The sequence below is a fragment of the Anomaloglossus baeobatrachus genome, chromosome 1 (assembly GCF_048569485.1).
Source record: "Anomaloglossus baeobatrachus isolate aAnoBae1 chromosome 1, aAnoBae1.hap1, whole genome shotgun sequence".
Taxonomy (NCBI): Eukaryota; Metazoa; Chordata; class Amphibia; order Anura; family Aromobatidae; genus Anomaloglossus; species Anomaloglossus baeobatrachus.
The window spans coordinates 521,634,089-521,648,142 of NC_134353.1; the positions used below are offsets into that span (position 1 = coordinate 521,634,089).

The 14,054-nt window shown below is 49.3% G+C and overlaps 1 long non-coding RNA gene across 1 annotated transcript; it reads right to left on the reverse strand.

The window, feature by feature from the left end:
* Positions 1-10,133: 10,133 nt before the first annotated feature.
* Positions 10,134-13,495, reverse strand: LOC142295842 (uncharacterized). The gene is made up of 3 exons (XR_012751555.1): positions 13,313-13,495; positions 11,405-11,474; positions 10,134-11,304 (listed from the first exon to the last, which is right to left on the reverse strand). It is a non-coding gene; the product is annotated as an uncharacterized LOC142295842 (long non-coding RNA).
* Between the last annotated feature and the right edge of the window lie 559 nt (positions 13,496-14,054).

Consider the following 14,054-nt stretch of genomic DNA (forward strand, 5'->3'; position numbering starts at 1 on the left):
GAGACTAGGTCCGGTAATGAACTCTTTGGCCCTGGCCCTGATGTGGGGGTCCCATATAGACCACAGGGCATCAGGTGTCCTCCCAAATGGCTTGCAGAGGCCCACACCTATGACTTGTCACCGCATTATTGATGGTCAGACGATGACTGGTGAGGTGTTTGGGTCATGGCAGCCATGAGGTCATCATTGAAGTTGCGTTTCCAAATAGGACGCTAGTTATGCCACTCATGACGTGTCACTCTGCTTTTGTCTCCAGGAGGTGCATTGTGGTTCACCCTGGTTTGGGGCGGACCCAGGTTATAAAAGGGGCTGGAGCCAACAAGGAGGTGCGCAGTCTTCTATTATGCTCCGAAAGAGCACACCTCCATGTGTTGAACCCATTGCGGCTTTAGGCCAGAGGTAGGCAGGGATAGGGTGGTGGATGCAGGCCACCACCACAGTTGGTAACGCAGAACGGTTAAGACCAGCTCCTGTCCTAACAGTCCTGCTTGTGCAGCCCAGTGGCATTAACAGGCCTGCTGCTGCTGATGCGCCTGCTGTCCACAGGTGTGGCCCCTACGCACACGGTCAGCGTACTCAATGGCCCCTGTGTTGTTAACAGGGAGTTCCTGGGCTGGGTGGGCATGTGGACCCTGTGACGCTAACAGGGCTCACAGTCTCCAGATCCGAATGGCGTCTAACTCGGTTCAGGCTACTATTAGTTTCATAGCCACACAGCTCTGTATCCTCCACCAAACCTTCAAGTTGCCAACCTCTCCTTTTCCAACTGGGAGCACGGTGGACACTGACTGCTGAAGGTGATATATACCTTTCTCTTTCTTTTCTTATTAATTTTTGTTATATAGCGGTCACAGATTATATACCACTTTATCCAAATCTGCCAGTCCCACTGTAACAGATGTTGTTTCTTCAGCAAATGTTACAGTTGTTTAACCACCAAATCCACGGACCAAAATTTTTTTCCCCTTTCCAACACACCTGTTCCCCTTTCCAACAGCATCTGTCCTTTTTCAACTCATTTTGGGATATGACCAAAAGTGCAACTGTGCAGGGACACCGTACTCAACGCCATCTCAGCACAGCAGCCATCCCTCGGTCCCTCCGATGTGGACAAGTAAAAGACCATTTCCTCCTATCCATGACAAAGTGTTGAGATTCACTCTGTGCAGCACTGGTGTTTAGTGGAAAAGTAGATCTAAGATTGCGTACCACATTCTGCAGATACTCCTGTATACGTGCGTCTATTTCTATGGCAGGAATTAGTTCGCCAAATTTTGTCTTGTACCGGGGATCTAACAGTGTGGCAACCCAGTATTCAGGATTACTTCAAATTCATACAATCCGAGGGTCATGTAGGTAGTGCAGCAAGAAGGCGCTCATGTGTCTTGTGCATCCAGGAGGACCAAGTCCTTGGTGTGTTGGTGGCAGAGAGGTGAGAATCGTGCATCCTTCCTCTGCCCTCTACCCACAACCTCGCACAACCGAAATGTGAGCAAGCTCTCACTCATCTGCTGAGTCTTCCATGCCCATCGCCAGTTCGTCCTCCATTTCTTCATGGGCTCCTGCACTTTCATCAACACTTTTTGCTGATACTATGCGCCCTTGTTAATCCCTCTCCCTCACCATGACTGCCGCATAGGTGCCGCTGACCATCTGGACCTCGTAGATCTTGTTATCCCTTCCGCATATGACTCCTCCTGTACTTCCTCCCCTTCCTCTTGTCCCAACACCTGACTCCGAATAATAATTACAGTGTGCTCCATCATGTAGATGACCAGAATTGTCACGCTGAGAATGACATTGCCAGTGCTAAACATCTTCGTCGACATTTCAAAACTGTGTAGCAGGGTGCATAGGTCCTTGATCTGACACCACTCCAGCAGCGTGATCTGCACCACCTCTGGATCAACTTATCCCAGGCTATATGTCTTACCGTATTTCAGCAGGGCTCTGCGGTGCTGCCACACACGCTGCAACATGTGCAGATTCCAATTCCTGCGTGTCGGAACATCGCATTTCCGGCGTTTAACTGCCAGACCCTAAGACTTCCGGAGTGATGAAAGTTGTTGAGCTGCTGTGTGCGCACGATGGAAGTGAGCACATAGCGAGCGTGCCCGCTGCACAAGGCCATGTAGGCCGTGATGGTGTTTTAAAAATTGCTGGAGAATTCGGATCAACACGTGAGCCATAAAAGGCACGTGTGTCACATTGCCCTGAGGATGGCCCGCAGCCAGGTTTGCATCATTGCCGCACACGGCTGTTAAGTCACCAACGGAGTCCGCTCCGTCAATTTGTACTCCGGTCGCCAGGTGACAACGTGTTCCTTTCATGAATAGTGCTGATGATGGGAGAGTAGTCGATGCCAGCGGCGCAGGTGGACGCAGGTTATGCTCACCCACTGGGCTGCATTACCTTGACAGATGCAGAATCTCTGGCTGAATGTAGCTGGTGGGTATCTCACAGATGAAATACCATCATTCAGCTACAACCAATGGGAAGACACCACACCCTTTTTTATGCCCATCCTGTCTGCAGACCACTGCCAGACATAGCTATGAACCTCTGGTTAATTTTACCCCCAGTTCAGTTTTATGATTTTGTGTGCTTGTTACCTGACTACTTTTCCTGCTTGCTGTTTATGTACCTTGTTGGCCGATACGCATTTCACCTCTGCTTGTTTTCTGATTAAGTCCTGGCCGTCCCATTCTGTTCCTGTTCCTCAATTAATGTTTTGACCCTGCCTGACTACTATTCTCTGTAATAGCGGTGTGACTCACATTTCCCATACATTTCAAAGTAAAACTTTGACCGCCTGATGGCATTGAGCTCTGCTGCCAGCATAGTAAGGAGGTGTGTGGTAGTCCTTGTGCGCAGTTGCAAGGAAGGGTGGCCTGACCACACAGGGTTTGCGCAAAGGTAGAGGACCCACACGAGGTTGAAGAGGCAGAAGCAGTGTATTAACTTCTACATACAGAACAAGGATTGAAAAAACTCGTGGGGACGGCAAGACTTGTACAGCAGACCCTTCTCCATCTCTCACCATAGTTTGCCAGTGCCCAGTCAGTGACATGTAATGACCCTGTCTATGCTTACTGGTCCAAGTATCTGTGTTGAAATGCACCCTGTCGCACACAGATTTTCTCAAGGAAGTGGTGATGTTGTGTGCGACATGCCGGTGTAGCGCGGGCATGCTTTTCTTGGAGAAGCAGTGGTGATTGGGCATCTGGTACTGGGGCACAGCGACAGACATAAGGTCTGTAAAATCCTGTGTGTCCACTACGCGTAAAGGCAGCATTTCGGTAGCCAACAGCTTACAGAGGGATAGAGTCAACCACTTAGCTTTGTCATGGGTCGCAGTAAGTGGCCTTTTATTTGACCACATCTGAGGGACAGAGATCTGGCTGCTGTCTGTAGACGGTGTTGAGTAGGGTGTCCCTGGAAAAATGCAGGTTTGTGAGAAAAGTGCAGGCGGAGACATGATGTTGGCTTCATCTTGCCTTCAGATCTGTTCATCTTGTATCATTTTTAAAAAACACAGCAAGCAAGGGTTACTCCAAGCGGAGTCTCCCTTTTTTTCCAAAAATTGGGCCCCACACAGACACCTTATCAGTGGCAGCACTTGTGCCCTAGTTGCAAACAGGATGTTTTGATTTGCATCAAGCACATTCCAAATCCACAAGCATTTACTCTCCCCAGGATGACACAGGGGTAGTAAATTCCTTCTGGATCCATGACTTGTTCATTTTGATGAACGTCAGTCTGTCCACATTGTCACTGGACAGACGCGTGCGCTTATCTGTCAGCACACACCCAGCAGCACTGAAGACACGTTCAGAGACAACGCTGGCAGCTGGACACGACAAAATCTTCGAGGCGTAACTGGAGAGCTCTTGACATTTTTCTAGATTTGAAGCACAAAAGGAGCAAGGCTCCATTTGCAAAGTCATTGCATCGATGTTCATTTGGAGATACTCCTGTATCATCCTCTCCATCCGTTGACTATGTGTCAGACTTGTTGTCTCTGGTGGCCTTGCAAAGGAGGGTCTAAAAAAATTATGAAAAGATTCCATAAAATTGCTGTTACCAGCACCAGATACGGTCCTACTGGTACGGGTAGACTGTTGAAGATGACGAGGCCGTCCCATGTTTGTCAAGTTACAACTGGGAGAATCACTCCCTTCACCTGCACGGTTGTTTGGTGGAAAAGCCGAGCTAAGATCGAGTAACAGCTTCTGCTGATACTCCTGCATACGTGCGTCCCTTTCTATGGGTGGAATTATGTCACAAAATTTGGACTTGTCCCGGGGATCTAATAGTGTGGCAAGCCAGTAGTCATCATCACTTCTAATTTTGACAATACGAGGGTCATGTTGGAGGTAGTGCAACAAGAAGGCACTCATGTGTCTTGCGCAGCCATGCGCACCAAGTCCACGCTGTGTTTGTGGCATAGAGGTGCTAACCGTTCTTTCTTCCTCTGTCATCTCCCCCCAACCTCTTTCAACTGAAATTTGACCAAGGTCCCCCTCATCTGCTGAGTCTTCCATGTCCATGGACAGTTCGTCCTCCATATCTTCATGTCCTCCTGCACCTTCCTCAACATCTCACCTGCTACCATGCGCCCTTGTTGATCCCTGTCCCCCATGGTCCCATGCCTGCCGCGTTGGTGATGATGAACGTCTGGACCTTGGTGATGTTGTTGTGTCTTGCGCATATGAATCCTCCTGTAGTTCCTCCCCTTCCTGTTGTCCCACCCCCTGACTACGAATAGTGTTTAGCGTGTGCTCCAGCATGTAAATGACTGTAATCGTCATGCTGATAATGGCATTGTCAGCGCTAAACATATTCGTCGCCATGTCGAAACTGTGCAGAAGGGTGCATAGGTCCTTGATCTGAGATCACTCCATCAGGGTGATCTGCCCCACTTCTGCATCTCGTTGGCCCAGGCTATACATCATGACGTATTGCACCAGGGCTCGCCGGTGCTGCCACAGTCGCTGTAACATGTGGAGAGTTGAATTCCAGCGTGTCGCCACATCGCATTTCAGGCGATGAACCGGCAGGCCGAAAGACTTCTGGAGCGATGCAAGTCGCTCAGGTGCGGCGGTTGAACGGCGGAAGTGAGCACTGCAGACAGTTTCCGTGCCCTGGTCAGAAGGCCATCTAGGCCGGGATAGTGTGTTAAAAATTGCTGGACAACAAGGTTAAACACGTGAGCCATACAAGGCACGTGTGTCACCTTGCCCAGGCGAAGGGCCGCACCCAGGTTTGCAGCATTGTCGCACACGGCCTTACCAGGCTGCAGGTTGAGTGGAGACAACCATTTATCAAAATCAGTCTCCAGAGCTGCCCACAACTCAGTCGCTGTGTGACTCCTATTTCAAAGACATGTCAAGCTAAAGACCGCCTGATGCCGTTGCGCTCTGCTACCAGCATAGTAATGAGGGGTGCGTGATTCCTTCTGCGCAGTGAGAACGCTGGTGGCCTGACCAGGCAGGCTTGGGGCGGAGGTGGAGGACCCAGATGAGGTGGAGGATGCAGAAGCAGTGGCGGAACTTGGACAGACAGAGGATTGACACACAAGTCGTGGGGACGGCAAGACTTGTGCAGCAGACCCTTCACCATCTATCACCATAGTTACCCAGTGGCCAGTCAGCGACATGTAACGTCCCTGTCCATGCTTACTGGTCCAAGTATCGGTGGTGAAATGCACCCGTTCACACACAGAGTTTCTCAAGGAAGCGGTGATGTTGTGTGCGACATGCTGGTGTAGCGCGGGCACACCTTTCTTAGAGAAGTAGTGGCGACTAGGCATCTGGTACTGGGGCACAGCGACAGACATAAGGTCTCTAAAATCCTGTGTGTCCACTAGGCGGAAAGGCAGCATTTCTGTAGTCAACAGCTTACAGAGGGATAGAGTCAACCTCTTCGCTTTGTCATGGGTCGCAGGAAGTGGCCTTTTATTTGACCACATCTGAGGGACAGAGATCTGGCTGCTGTGTGTAGACGGTGTTGAGTCGGGTGTCCCTGGAAAAATGCAGCTTTGTGAGGAAAGTGCAGGCGGAGACATGATGTTGCCTTCATCCAAAGTTGGTGCTATCGATGTCTGAGAGAGCTGTACACACTCACTTGTTTCCCCTTCCAAACCAACTGACGACCTACCAAGCAAACTGCCTGTTGCGGTTACAGTGGTGGAAGTTGTGGGTGGAAAAACAGGTGTGACAGCTGTCCCCACAGTCCTAGAAGATGACGAGCGCGCGGATGCACTGGAAGGGGCAGGCGGTGGATGGTTCGCTCCGCTAGGCCGCATTGCAGCACGGTGAGCTTCCCATCGGGCCATATGATATTTATTCATGTGACGATTCATGGAAGAAGTTGTCAAACTGCTGAGGTTTTGACCTCTACTAAGAGAACCATGACAAATTTTACAGATCACATAATTTGGGCGATCTTTTTCTATGTCAAAAAAGGACCTGGCTAGGCAAGGCTTAGAGGCCATGCGACCTGTTGATCCACCCCGAATAATGCTCAGAGGCAGAGTGGTGGCTGAGGATGCAGTTGTAGACGTGCTACCAGTGCTCCGACTGTGTCCAGGAAGGCGCCAGGTTACTTCGACGTCGGTTGCATCCTCCTCCACCGCCTCTGTTGACCTCCTCGAGTGTCTGACTGTGGGTTGACAGTAGGTGTGATCTAGAACTTAATCATCAATTGTTGTGTTTGCACTCCCCTACCCCTCAGACCGAGTTTCTTCTTGCCCTGACCGAATATTTAAGTTGTCATCCCAATCGGGTATCTGCGTCTCATCTTCATCAGTATGTTCCTCATTGCCTATAACCACAGTTGTTGGAAAGGCAGCATTTTGGTAGCCAACAGTTTGCATATGATGAAAGTCAACCTCCAAGCCATTTCATGCCCTTCTAAAAGCATGTAAAACACAGCGAGGGGACTCCAACCACAGTCTCCCTCGTTGCCACTAACTGGGCCACACACACCCCACTTGACTGGCATCGGTTGAGCCCCCTTTTGAAAAAGAAAAAGATGCTTTGCATGAAGCACTCTCAAAAATACGCGTGCCTTTCCCGTCCCCTGGCTGACCCAGGGGAAGAAAAGTCCTCTGAGAGCCATGACTTGTTCATCTTGGTTCTTTTAGAGACACAGCGAGGGGACTCCAACCACAGTCTCCCTCGTTGCCACTAACTGGGCCACACACACCCCACTTGACTGGCATCGGTTGAGCCCCCTTTTGAAAAAGAAAAAGATGCTTTGCATGAAGCACTCTCAAAAATACGCGTGCCTTTCCCGTCCCCTGGCTGACCCAGGGGAAGAAAAGTCCTCTGAGAGCCATGACTTGTTCATCTTGGTTCTTTTAGAGACACAGCGAGGGGACTCCAACCACAGTCTCCCTCGTTGCCACTAACTGGGCCACACACACCCCACTTGACTGGCATCGGTTGAGCCCCCTTTTGAAAAAGAAAAAGATGCTTTGCATGAAGCACTCTCAAAAATACGCGTGCCTTTCCCGTCCCCTGGCTGACCCAGGGGAAGAAAAGTCCTCTGAGAGCCATGACTTGTTCATCTTGGTTCTTTTAGAGACACAGCGAGGGGACTCCAACCACAGTCTCCCTCGTTGCCACTAACTGGGCCACACACACCCCACTTGACTGGCATCGGTTGAGCCCCCTTTTGAAAAAGAAAAAGATGCTTTGCATGAAGCACTCTCAAAAATACGCGTGCCTTTCCCGTCCCCTGGCTGACCCAGGGGAAGAAAAGTCCTCTGAGAGCCATGACTTGTTCATCTTGGTTCTTTTAGAGACACAGCGAGGGGACTCCAACCACAGTCTCCCTCGTTGCCACTAACTGGGCCACACACACCCCACTTGACTGGCATCGGTTGACCCCCCCTTTTGACAAAGAAAAAGATGCTTTGCATGAAGCACTCTCAAAAATACGCGTGCCTTTCCCGTCCCCTGGCTGACCCAGGGGAAGAAAAGTCCTCTGAGAGCCATGACTTGTTCATCTTGGTTCTTTTAGAGACACAGCGAGGGGACTCCAACCACAGTCTCCCTCGTTGCCACTAACTGGGCCACACACACCCCACTTGACTGGCATCGGTTGACCCCCCCTTTTGACAAAGAAAAAGATGCTTTGCATGAAGCACTCTCAAAAATACGCGTGCCTTTCCCGTCCCCTGGCTGACCCAGGGGAAGAAAAGTCCTCTGAGAGCCATGACTTGTTCATCTTGGTTCTTTTAGAGACACAGCGAGGGGACTCCAACCACAGTCTCCCTCGTTGCCACTAACTGGGCCACACACACCCCACTTGACTGGCATCGGTTGAGCCCCCTTTTGAAAAAGAAAAAGATGCTTTGCATGAAGCACTCTCAAAAATACGCGTGCCTTTCCCGTCCCCTGGCTGACCCAGGGGAAGAAAAGTCCTCTGAGAGCCATGACTTGTTCATCTTGGTTCTTTTAGAGACACAGCGAGGGGACTCCAACCACAGTCTCCCTCGTTGCCACTAACTGGGCCACACACACCCCACTTGACTGGCATCGGTTGACCCCCCCTTTTGACAAAGAAAAAGATGCTTTGCATGAAGCACTCTCAAAAATACGCGTGCCTTTCCCGTCCCCTGGCTGACCCAGGGGAAGAAAAGTCCTCTGAGAGCCATGACTTGTTCATCTTGGTTCTTTTAGAGACACAGCGAGGGGACTCCAACCACAGTCTCCCTCGTTGCCACTAACTGGGCCACACACACCCCACTTGACTGGCATCGGTTGACCCCCCCTTTTGACAAAGAAAAAGATGCTTTGCATGAAGCACTCTCAAAAATACGCGTGCCTTTCCCGTCCCCTGGCTGACCCAGGGGAAGAAAAGTCCTCTGAGAGCCATGACTTGTTCATCTTGGTTCTTTTAGAGACACAGCGAGGGGACTCCAACCACAGTCTCCCTCGTTGCCACTAACTGGGCCACACACACCCCACTTGACTGGCATCGGTTGAGCCCCCTTTTGAAAAAGAAAAAGATGCTTTGCATGAAGCACTCTCAAAAATACGCGTGCCTTTCCCGTCCCCTGGCTGACCCAGGGGAAGAAAAGTCCTCTGAGAGCCATGACTTGTTCATCTTGGTTCTTTTAGAGACACAGCGAGGGGACTCCAACCACAGTCTCCCTCGTTGCCACTAACTGGGCCACACACACCCCACTTGACTGGCATCGGTTGAGCCCCCTTTTGAAAAAGAAAAAGATGCTTTGCATGAAGCACTCTCAAAAATACGCGTGCCTTTCCCGTCCCCTGGCTGACCCAGGGGAAGAAAAGTCCTCTGAGAGCCATGACTTGTTCATCTTGGTTCTTTTAGAGACACAGCGAGGGGACTCCAACCACAGTCTCCCTCGTTGCCACTAACTGGGCCACACACACCCCACTTGACTGGCATCGGTTGAGCCCCCCTTTTGACAAAGAAAAAGATGCTTTGCATGAAGCACTCTCAAAAATACGCGTGCCTTTCGCCTCCCCTGGCTGACCCAGGGGAAGAAAAGTCCTCTGAGAGCCAGGTCCACATTGTCAGTGGACAGACACGTGTGCTTATCTGCCAGCAGACCCCCAGCAGCACTGAAGACAGGTTCCGAGAGAACGCTGGCTGCAGGACACGACAAGATCCTCAAGGCGTACGTGGCGAGCTCAGGCAATTTATCCAGATTGGAAGCCTAAAATGAGCAGGGCTCAAGTTGCACAATAATGGAATCGATGTTTCTTTGCATATACTCATATATCTGTGTGTCTCCCTCTTTTTCCTTGTCCAGCTGTTTTGTTTTCACATGAGTATATGTCCTTGTCACTTTCCCATGTGTTTGTGTTATGTTGTGAGTTGTTTGTCACCTTTTGGACACCTTTCAGGGTGTTTTCTAGGTGTTTTACTGTGTTTGTGATTGCCTGCCATTGTTTCCTATGGGCTCGAGTTCGGTTCGTCGAACGTTCGACGAGCCGAACTCGAGCCAGACCCCCCGTTCGGCGAACCGCCTCGAGCCGAACCGGGACCGGTTCGCTCATCTCTACTAATTAGGATAAGCCTCACAATATACATAATACACAATAAACTGCTAATGTCTGTAGTGAACCAGCTCTGTCCGTCTATGAGCGTCCTCGTCGTGTGACGTCCGTCTGTGTTCTGTAATGTGTAAGGTATGTTCACACTGTGTCTTTTTTTTCCCCGCCCCTAAAACCGTCGTGTTTTTTTGCTTTTTCTTAGCGTCTTCCCGTTTTATCCATCGGATTAAAAAGAAGTACAAAAATGCTGATAAAAAGCAAAAAAAACGGAAAAAAAGGGATAAAATTTACACTGAAAGATTATCGTGAACAAGCGAGCGTTCGCTCACGACATCTTTGCTTGCACACTGGCGCCTGCCTGGATCAACAGACTCAGGTGGGATGTAATGGACAGACTAGAGCCACTCAGTACTCGTAATCTGGAAAGTGGATGATGGACAGGGGACTAGATCTGGAACGTGGATGATGGACAGGGGACTGGATCTGGAAAGTGGATGATGGACAGGGGACTGGATCTGGAAAGTGGATGATGGACAGGGGACTAGATCTGGAAAGTGGATGATGGACAGGGGACTGGATCTGGAAAGTGGATGATGGACAGGGGACTGGATCTGGAACGTGGATGATGGACAGGGGACTGGATCTGGAAAGTGGAAGCAGGACCCCCAGAACCCTGAAACCCTTTAACCCCTATACAGGGATTTGGAATTACACAGGGCCCTGGAGATCACTATAGCAGAACAGGGACTCCTCTCCCATCACCATTCACGGCAGGAACACGGCGTGGCGATCGGAGCAGAAGTCGCTGGAGCGGACTCCGGTGGTGACGTAACAGCCCCTCATCAGAACAAGCGGAAACAACGCTGGTCCTGATGAATCGGGCCCCGCTACAAAAACTCCATATATATAATAAGCAATAGGATAAAAAATACGCCCCGATGACGCCTTTTTCACTCGTTTTGTGTTTTGGGCCAAAAAATCCCCTTAAAAAGTTGTCAAAAAAAATTATTAAAAACGTTACTCAAAAACGGAAAAAGCGTCGACAAAGCGCTTCAGGAAATGAACAAAAAACCGTTCAGACGCCGAAAAAAATGCCAGAAATAAGTGATCGTCTTGAAAAACGGATGATCACTTAACAGAAAAGACACAATGTAGTGTGTGATCCGTCTTGTGATCGTTTTGAGGCTTCAGATGGAGACTGTCACAAGAGCGGTATTTTCATTGACTTGTCCGCCCAATTCGTGGTCCCACTCACTAACTGGAACTGAAAACAGAGAATTTTTATTAGGAGACATGAAAAAATAATGTTATTAGCACCAAAACCCCTGAACGTGCCCTAAGAATACAGGCCCCTCCATACATACCTGCTGGTGTCGTCCTCATTGCTTTGTGAGTGTTATACAAATGGAAAGGTCCAGAACCAAATCGACGCTTCTGTAAGAAAAGATTACTTATATCAAAACAAGATCACAGATTCAGGGAAGAAAGAAGTGATGGGAGGAGAGAGATGGAGGAGGAACGATGGTACAACCGGGAGAGATGGAGGAGGAACGATGGTACAACCGGGAGAGATGGAGGAGGAACGATGGTACAACCGGGAGAGATGGAGGAGGAACGATGGTACAACCGGGAGAGATGGAGGAGGAACGATGGTACAACCGGGAGAGATGGAGGAGGAACGATGGTACAACCGGGAGAGATGGAGGAGGAACGATGGTACAACCGGGAGAGATGGAGGAGGAACGATGGTACAACCGGGAGAGATGGAGGAGGAACGATGGTACAACCGGGAGAGATGGAGGAGGAACGATGGTACAACCGGGAGAGATGGAGGAGGAACGATGGTACAACCGGGAGAGATGGAGGAGGAACGATGGTACAACCGGGAGAGATGGAGGAGGAACGATGGTACAACCGGGAGAGATGGAGGAGGAACGATGGTACAACCAGGAGAGATGGAGGAGGAACGATGGTACAACCGGGAGAGATGGAGGAGGAACGATAGTACAACCGGGAGAGATGGAGGAGGAACGATGGTACAACCGGGAGAGATGGAGGAGGAACGATGGTACAACCGGGAGAGATGGAGGAGGAACGATGGTACAACCGGGAGAGATGGAGGTGGAACGATGGTACAACCGGGAGAGATGGAGGAGGAACGATGGTACAACCGGGAGAGATGGAGGAGGAACGATGGTACAACCGGGAGAGATGGAGGAGGAACAATCGTACAACTGGAAGATATGGAGGAGTAACGATGGTACAACTGGGAGAATTGGAGGAGGAACGATGGTACAACTGGGAGAGATGGAGGAGGAACAATTGTACAACTGAGAGAGATGGAGGAGGAACAATCGTACAACTGGAAGAATTGGAGGAGTAATGATGGTACAACTGGGAGAATTGGAGGAGGAACGATGGTACAAATGGGAGAAATACACACTACAAAGACATTGTACTTCCCCTGACATGTAACATACAGGACACATGTATATACAGATATACACTACAAAGACATTGTACTGCCCCTCACATGTAACATACAGGACATAATCCTAACCCTAGCCTTGCTTAAAAATTTCCAGATCATCACCGATCCTCCACCAAATTTCACAGTGGGTGCAAGACACTGTGGCTTGTACACCTCTCCAGTTCTCCGTCTAACCATTAGATGACCAGGTGTTGGACAAAGCTGAAAATTAGACTCATCAGGGAAGATTACCTTACTCTAGAAATTGGGCAGATTAAACTTTGCGAAGGACGTATTAATAAAGCCGCATACAAGGTTATCCTGGACAAACAGCTGCTTCCTTCTGCTCAGGCAATGTTCCCCAACTCTGAGGATTGTTTTTTCCAGCAGGACAATGCGCCATGACACACAGCTAGGTCAATCAATGTGTGGATGAAGGACCACCACATCAAAACCCTGTCATGGCCAGCCCAATATCCAGACCTGAACCCCATTGAAAACCTCTGGAATGTAATCAAGACGAAGATGGATAGTCACAAGCCATCAAACAAAGAAGGATTGCTTAAATTTTTACACCAGGAGTGGTATACGGTCACCCAAGAGCAGCGTGAAAGACTGGTGGAAAGCAGCCAAGACGCATGAAAGCTGTGATTATAAATCATGGTTATTCCACAAAATATTGATTTCTGAACTTTTCCTGAGGTAAAACATTATTAGTATTGTTGTTTCTTAATGATTATCAACTTTTTTGCCAGAGCTGTACAGTATGTGAGGATGGTGGGTGTGTCGCTTTGGTACATACCTTTTAGGGCACCTTTTAGGAGCCTTTTGGGAGCCTTTTAGGCTAGAGTCACACTAGCATATGGCATCCAATGCCTATCATCCGATACGATATGCCAGTGACCGAGGTCATGTGAGTGTGTACACATCTGGTGATCAGGTTTCTGCTGTAGATGAGCTCCCCCACAGGTAGCCTGTAATATGCACAGGACAGAATCCATGTGCAGGTTGATGTTTCTTACACACTCACATTGTGACTCTAACCTCTCCACGAATCGCCTCCATCTTCGTCCTCTGTGTCCCTGTGAATGTGCAGATCTGACTGCGTGTGACGTTCTTATGGAACTAGGTCATTGTGATGTCATAGCATAGAACGTCTGGATCCTCGTGATGTCATAGAAGGCAGTGATGTCATCAGACCTTTTGATGCCACGTGGTCTTTTCATTTGATAGCAGTAAATAGGGAATAAAAGACAAGTAAAGAAATCTAGTTAAATATCTTCAAAATAAAGAAATATACCCCCTTATAAAGAAACCATGAAATATCATCTAATATAAAAGAAAAATAGTGCACAAAGAACCAAAAACCAGATGACTCCGATGGCCTCCCCCCACTATGAACCCTCAGCCCCCACGTGTAAAGGAAAGGGTCAGAGACTAAGGTATCAGGAGGACCCCTAACAAACCCCCTCTCCAATGGCCTCCAATGGGGCAGGTACAAGCTCTGACAACCACTTACACTAGTATTGTGACCTTTATAATAA